General features: G+C 46.9%; 1 protein-coding gene and 1 non-coding gene across 3 annotated transcripts in view; one reads left to right on the forward strand and one right to left on the reverse strand.

Moving 5' to 3' along the window:
* The window catches only part of Tex2 (testis expressed 2), a 115,194-nt gene that overhangs the window by 91,850 nt on the left and 15,077 nt on the right, over positions 1–8,267 (reverse strand). The gene's annotated exons all lie outside the window — the stretch shown is intronic.
* On the forward strand, positions 3,824–3,943 carry LOC116079460. Its single transcript, XR_004114007.1, has one exon. It is a non-coding gene; the product is annotated as a small nucleolar RNA SNORA26 (small nucleolar RNA).

Here is an 8,267-nt window from a genome sequence, read left to right on the forward strand (position 1 = left end):
GGGGTACGGGGGGGGGGACGAGGGGGGCACTGGATGGGGACAGAAGGAGGGAAGGATCCAATAGTGAGTATGGAAGCCAGCAAGGAACACAGCCAGCAGGGCATCAAATCGCTTTGCAGAATAATCACAGAAGGGTCTCCTAAGCAACGGAGAACTGGGCTGATGAACAACCTAGATGAGAGATGGTGGTGGCAAGAGAAAAAAGGAAATGACCAAGGACCCAAGGCTGGACCACAGCCATGGAGAATCCAAAGAAGCCCCACACCCCCACACCCCACCCCCGGGGCCAAATGCTATCACATGGCACAAGCAGAGAGAAGGCAAGGCAGGTGCCACACTGAGGACCTGGTGACTGGAAGGGAATGAAGGATGGCTGAAGGACTGTACACAATCTGCATGCACATGTGGAGCTGACCAGATGTGAACACCTGTAACTCCCTCAGGACTGTCTGTAGTGAAAAGAGGCTCAGGAGCTCAGTCAGCCCTTACAAACCTCAGTGAGAAGTCCTGACAGGCTGGGCTAGGAGTAGCCATGTGAACAAAACAGATTTGAGTCAGGAAACACAGGTTGCCACTCTGGAGAGGCGGATGTGAAAGAAGCCATTCTTTTTTTGTTTTTTGTTTTTTCAAGACAGGGTTTCTCTGTGTAGCCCTGGCTGTCCTGGAACTCACTCTGTAGACCAGGCTGGCCTCAAACTCAGAATTGAGCCTGCCTCTGCCTCCCAAGTGCTGGGATTAAAGGTGTGCGCCACCACCGCCCAGCCAAAGAAGCTATTCTTATGGATGGAGCCTGGGCCCCACGATCAAAAGCTGCAAGGATAGGGCCATAATGAAAGGGGAACCAGTGAGATTTAAGAAGAATGCAGCAGGTCCAGTTGGAGACATCCTGGAGGCTAAGCCTGTTGGTGACCAAGCCTCCTCGAGGCCATCAGAAGATGCCCAAGGCTCTGGTTCAGTAACTAATAATTGCCAGAAAAATGGTGCCTGGAGCCTAGAACTAACAGAAGAGCCTAGACCTCATGCTGAACGCAGCATGTGTGTTTGAGAGAGTGTAGAGTGTATGTGAGTGAAGGGGGAGGAGTGGGAAGGAAAAAAGAGGGGAGGGGGAGAGGAGAGCATTCTAGAGATGTCTGCTAGAGTCTGACTTCACAAAATATCTCTCCAGAGAAAGTTAATTCTGTCTGCTATTGATAATAAAATTCTTTAAATTCTAGCACCCTAATTGAATCTCACCAGTAAGCATGAAACTTAGAAATGGAGGAAGAAAAATAATTGTTCTCTGAAATGTGCAGCACAAGAGAACTTTCACTGAAGATTTATGTCCCCAACACTCTGGGACACTCATTCCTTTTCAGGGCTCGATGAGACAGAAACTATGCCTCCTGTTTCCTAAATAAGGAAACCACGGCAGACAGGAAAATGGCATGTACAAGTGGACATGGAAACCAAACAGGTTCTGGGCACCCCTCTCCCCAGCACTGAAGACAAGGAATGGCAAACACCCGTGTTCACACCCGGGCCCTGCCAGGGCCACTGTCTACTGGCCTGCTCACTAGAGAAGCCTGTCTCACTGCCTGCATTGACTAGTTACTGTCTTAGCCTCAAGATAACTTTGGTGGTTTTTTGCTTCTTCCTCCTCCCTTGGAGATAGAATCTCAACTCTATAGCCCAGGCTGGCTGCAAACTCAAGGCAATCCTCCTGCCTCGGCTTTCCCAAGGTCTGAGATTATAGATGTGAGCCATTCTACATAGATAACCATAATTTTCAAAGAACATTTTTTATTAATTCAATCCTTTCTGCTACAGTTTTTTTTTTTAAAGATTTTTGTTTTATTTTAAACTATGCATATACACATGCCAGGAGGCATCAGGTTCCCTGCAGTGGGAGTTACAGGCCAATGTATGCCACTCAACTCAGGTGCTGGGAACTGAACTCAGGCATTTTGTAAGAGCAGCTTCTGGTCTTAACTCCTAAGCCATCTCCAGCCTCTGAAGAGATTATTCAACATCTGATCATTACCCCAAAGCTTTAAGTTTTACTTACCATTACTAAGAGAATTTAGATCAAAACATAAATTCAAGTTGGGAAAGAAAACCAAGTGTTTGTTTTCTATCAAACGCCTACAGCATGTTTCCAACTCAAACCAATGAAACAAGGGTAAAGTGGCTCCCTTAATTTACAAAACAATTTTCCAAGCGTGGCTCATCTTTAAGCCAGATTCACAATGTCTCTCATCAAGAGATAATGCTGCAAGGTGAAGTCCTTGCCAGGCCAGAGAAGATTAACAGCCCAAACTGTCAACTAAGGCTTTTCTGTGTGCTCACAGGAAACATGTCGTCCTTACAGATGGCACATTTCTAAGCTGTCCAGAAACAGGGGTAGGGAGAGTGGGGGGCAATGGGGGTGGTGTAGGAGGTGGGAGGGTAGGGTGTGTGTGTATGTGATGAGATCATGACAATGAAGAACAAACAGTAACTCGTCAGCACATGGAAGACGGTGTTTAAACCCCATATACCACAGCAGTAGAGGCCCTCCACACTTGTGTTGTGGTTTTGTTTGAGACAATCCTGGTAAACCTCATACTCACTCTTGTAGCCTAGGCGGGCTTTAAGCTGGTGGCAATCCTCCTGCCCTCCTCGAGTGCTATTAGCATCATACTCAGCTAGTCCATCATCTCTGATATGGACGTACGTACATGTATGTGTATATGTGCATGTGCAGCTCTTTGCTAACAAGTTTCCAAGCCTACCATTAACTTTCTAGGTCCCTGAAATAACTAATGGCACTTGCCCACCCTTTTCTAGCTCAGACTTGGCAATGGTGACAGAAGTGGTACTGGAGTACAGGAGGGTGGACCCGGGAGTCCCAAAGGCCAGGGCCACATGGCTTCAGGCTGCACAGAGGAGTGCCGGTGCAGAGGGTGCTCATCTGCAACCTCACTAACCTGCATCTGCAAAGCAGGACACCTGAGGGCACACGAGGCTTCTACGCAAGACCCCCAGTGTGGGCTTCTTCTGGCCTGGCTAGTCCCTATCTTGGCCTGGTCTCGGTTTCCTGGTGTGTGAAGGAGAGCTGGGATGGGGCAGAGCAAACAGAGACGGCAATGACAGGATGCTGTGGGGACCACAAGAAGACTGACACCCACCGACCTGCCAATTCCAGCTCTAAACAAATCTATTAATGTGCCCGAGACTTGTGGGGGTGATCAAAAGGTCACATACATGGGAAATTCTTCAGTCAGTAAGTACTATGGACAAAATGAAACTGCTTCATAAAAGACAGGTTGTCGCCAGGCAATGGTGGTGCACACCTTTAAACCCAGCACTCGGGAGGCAGAGGCAGGCGAATTTCTGAGTTCGAGGCCAGCCTGGTCTACAGAGTGAGGCCAGCCTGGTCTACAGAGTGAGTTATAGGACAGCCAAGGATATACAGAGAAACCCTGTTTCAAAAAACCAAAAGAAAAAAGAAAAAAAGAAAAAAAGAAAGAAAAGGCAGGTTGTCATTTTTGTGATTCAATGTTTTAAAGTAAAATACAGAAGAGAGTCAGGCCAGTGACTACATCCCACATCCTGTGCCCTATCCCTGTGGCTCAGGTAACCTGGCCTCTGGATACTGTGCTACTTCAGGGACAGTATTCAGAAATTGGACTTTGTGGGGTAAATACTGAGGGCTGGTGTGCTAATGTCAACTGGGCTCATAGACTATCAGGCAGTGAGGCTTAGTAGCCGACCTCAACCAAAGAACATGAGGCTGCTCACTTCTGCCTTGAACCACAACCAGGCGGCCAGCAAAGTAGCTTGCAACTTCACCTCGCCTCCATTCTTACCATAGGAAACTGACAATAAGAAAATAAAAGGGCTGACACAGAAGGGTAAAGGAACTCTCCATAAACCAGAGAGGAAAACTGCACCTCCTCTTTGGATCCTGTCTGGAGTCACAGATAAAAAAAGAAAAAAGAAAAGAAAAGAAAAGATGTGACCGGACCACCCTCTCAAAAGGAAAAAAGGTCTTCAAGTGAATCTGTCACAAGCTCCAAAGAAGCCCACAGACGTCTAAGACCCCAGAGAAAATAGGTTAAGTCAAGTTGGTTGAGGTGCAGCTGATCGATAGCTGCTCAGGTGTCTCTTCACAAAGACCTTCCAGACAGCTCACCCCGAAGGAGCAGCCTCCCCACCCCTACTCTAGTTTGAAAAAAAGCTGTACTGTCTGACATCTTGTCATGTGCCCATCACCTGCTGCTACCTGTCGCCTACAAGAAAATAACCCTAAGAAATGGGGTGGGGACCAGGGAGATGGCTCAGTAGGTTAGGTGCTCGCTGCCAACCACAGCACCCACAGTTAGAGCCCTGGGACTATGTGGGAGCAGCATTGAGAACCCACTCTGCAGCTGACCTCCATACAAACAGTTAGAGCCCTGGGACTATGTGGGAGCAGCACTGAGAGCCAGCTCTGCAGGTGACCTCCATACAAACACAGTAGCACACCCACCAATACACACACACACACACACACACACACACACACATATACTATAAGTAGACAAAAATGTAATTTAGATTTTTAAAAATATATCCTTTGTGAGCAGAACCTATTTATCCACTGCTGTGTCCCAATGATGGCACACAGTAGGTAGTTTATTTATTGGATAAATGACTAAATGAACACTGCACATAAAACCTAAATAAGCTATTTATTTATAGCCAGGCATTAGTGGCTCAACCTTTAATCCCAGCACTTGGGAGGCAGAGGCAGCCTAGTCTATAGAGTAACTTCTAGGACAGCCAGGGCTACACAAAGAAATCCTGTCTAGGGAAAAAAAACAAAAACAAAACAAACGAATGAAAGCTATTTATGTTATCCTTAGAAAATTCTGAAAAGATCCAGCTTGGGGACACATGCCTGAACAATCCCCACACATGGGACATAGGCAAGAGGAGCCTCAACTACATGGCACACAGGAGCCTACTCTGTCTGCTCTAGCAGAAAACAAAGAAGGAAGGGAAGGAGGGAGGGAGGAAGGGGGGAGGGGCGGAGGGAAGGAAGGAGAAAGGGAGGGCATCTTAGAAAGTGAGCATAGGCCATGAATGCTGCTCAGAAGGAAGCACACCAGGGCTGCTATGAGACAGTTAATAGGAACGTAAGCCCAGGCCAATTCTAGAGGGTCAAGAGAGGTGGAGAGACACTGCGCAGCGCTGTTCCTATGAAAATGTGTTCCTCGTAGGACACTCTACTCCAGTACACCTGCAAAGCAAAGCAGAGGGAAGGCACCCCAGTGGTGGCAACACTTCAGACCTCTATCAGATAAACAAAACCTCCTCTGCAGACAGCTACCTACCAGGGTCCACGAGGAATCTGGGCCCAGACTTGTGACTCAAGAGCTTCCTGTGTGCCAGCCTCACCCACTCCAAGCAGGAGAAGCCCTGTGGCAAAGTGGAACAAGGGGCGAGAAAGCAGGATGCAAAGCTAACACTCTGCAGTTTCCATAAGATACTTTTTTTCTTTTTCTTCTTTTCTTTTCTTTTTCTTTTTTTTTTTTTTTTTTTTTTTTTTTTTTTTTTTTTTTTTGTTTGTTTGTTTGTTTTCGAGACAGGGTTTCTCTGAGTAGCCCTGGCTGTCCTGGAACTCACTCTGTAGACCAGGCTGGCCTCGAACTCAGAAATCCACCTGCCTCAGAAAGCTCACCCCCAATTTTTGAGTCAAGACCTGGCTAGGTAGCCCAGTCTGGCTTGGTAGATCATGTGCCCCCATCCCTAGCTACAACACATCTTACTCTCAAAAAAGAAGGAGATTTCTGAAATTGTATCATATTCAGTAAAAGCATGTGATGCCTCCTTCACAGCTAATAGAAAAAGCAATTTATCTGACAAATTAGTTTTGGGTCTAGCACTCCCAGGTCAAAGGCTGCAAAATCTTTTTAACTCTAGGGAAATACACATAGGAGTAACCCAAGAAGTCAGTGTAGAATGGGTATCACTGTTTCAAATACACACACTTAAAACCACCCTCAGACAAAATACCTTCAAAATGACCCTTCACAGGTTCCTGGGAGAGAGGACAGGTCCACTTTCCAGATACCGACTGTAGACTACACAGCTCCCCAGTGAGGCCTGTCTGATGACCCATATGCACAATGTCAAGTGAATGTTCTGTCCTGCAATGGAAACTGTCATCTGTCAACAGGAGATTGCCTTCCCAACATTCTCTTCTACCTTCCTGTCATATTTTAAATCAGTTGTTTTGAACATCTACATATATGCAAAACTTGGACTATGCACATACACGGGGGACACATGTTCCAAAGGGGTCAGTGTCCCCAAAGCAGCCAGCTTTTTAAAAAATAGAAAAATACTTTGTGTGCCAAAGCACACGCGTGTGATGTCAGCTTTGGGCTGATTCTCCTGCCTCTGCCTCCTATGTTGCCACATGCAGAGCTGCTGGGACTGGGACTAGAGATGTGAGCCACATCCATGCATCTTTTGACCTGGGTTCCAGGAACTGAAGTTGGATAGTCTGAGGTATACAACAAGTGCCTTACCTGCTAAGCCACCTTGTCCATCCATATCCTTTAAAGTGTACCTGCTATGCTTGGAATATGAATCAGTCCCCCAAAGGGCTCATATGCTGAAGGCTTGGTTCCAAATGCAGCAGTTCAGGGGTGTGGCCTGGAGAGGTACCTGGATCACGAGGGCTCTAATGTCAACAAAGTAATTAATCCCTTGATGGATTCACAGCTCGTCATGCCAGAAGTGAAGGCGGAAATCTATAATCCTAGCAGTGGGGAGGCTAGGACAGAAGAACAGTGATTTTTGTGGCTAGCCTGGGCTACACGGTGAATGCTGAGTCAGCCTAGGATACAAACTGAGACCTGGTTGTTTAACAGGCTGGTGGAATGGATGGCTCAGTGGCTGAAAACACTGGCTGTTCTTCCAGAGCACCTAAGTTTCATTCCAGGACCAACATGGTGGTTCATAAGTGTCTGCAAGCCCAGTTCTAGGTGGGGTCTGACATCTTCCAAGGCCTCTACAGGCACCAGACACACATGTGATGCACAGACATACATGTAGACAAAACACTCATACACATAAATAAGTGTTAAATTAAAAAAAAAAAAAAAAAGGCTACTCAGAAGAAATACATCACTACAGGAATGCTTTGGCCTGGACCAGAGCACATACCCTCTCCCCCCAAACCACACCCTAATGCTGCTCCCCATCCTAGTACCTCCCCAACCCTGCCATCCCCCATCACCCCCATCCTCTGCCTACATGGAGTGAGCAGCCTCTTGGTTCTGCTGTTGCAGGTCTGCCTCAGACCCAAAGCAAGGAGCTGGCCAGCCTTGGAATTAAACTCTGAAACTGTGAGCAAAAGATAACTGTTTTTTTCCTTGAATTTTCTCCCTTGAGTATTTTGTCACAGAGACTAACATACTCTGAGAATCTTAAATTGGGTTACTTCAGGAAACCCAGTGTAACAGAACTGCCTCCAGTAAGGTTCCTAACAAGTTTGTTTGGAATCAAAACTTTTCTCAGGAAACCCACTAAGAAGCCAGGCCAGCAGCTCATACGCCATCTTTTTGTGGGTGCAGAGCTCTCATGTTTTGGGGTGTCCAACACAGGGACCTTCCAGCTTCAGCCCCTGAAGCCAGGGCAGCAGGCATGCAGGCAAGGTCTTCACTGGGGATTCTGCTCTTGGATTTGCTTTGCACTCCTAAACGGGTGGCATGCCCTTCTGCAGGCTTTGTGGTTCATGAAGAGCTCTCCCCTGCTTCTGTGCTGTATTATTTTACCAGCTTCACATAAGAAGCTGAACTAATGTTGAGCCTTCATTACTGCAGCACAGCCCTCAAGGCACATCCCCACAGAGCTGCTCCAGCAGGCTCTCCTGCCACTCAGCCGCTCTACACGGAAAGGAAACCTTTCCTCTGTGTTCTCAGGACCCTCAGCTCACCAGGGCTGGAGTCTCCGTGGTTCTGACCCTCCCTAATGCTGGGAACTTGTCATTTGTTCCTTCTGTTGTGGTGACCCCCAACATAAAACTAGTTCATTGCTACTTATAACTGTAATTTTGCTGTTGTTATGAACCATAATATAAATATGATACGCAGGACATCTGATATACGACCCTGGTGAAATGATCACTTAACATAACCCCATGGGGTTGAGACCTACAGGTTGAGAACCTCTGTCTTAGCATTTAACATCCTTGAAGCACATATGTATCTTCCCTTCTGGGTTTTAGTTTTACTTTTTTTTTTTTTTGGTCTTGA

Source organism: Mastomys coucha, unplaced genomic scaffold (genome assembly GCF_008632895.1).
Source record: "Mastomys coucha isolate ucsf_1 unplaced genomic scaffold, UCSF_Mcou_1 pScaffold5, whole genome shotgun sequence".
NCBI lineage: Eukaryota > Metazoa > Chordata > Mammalia > Rodentia > Muridae > Mastomys > Mastomys coucha.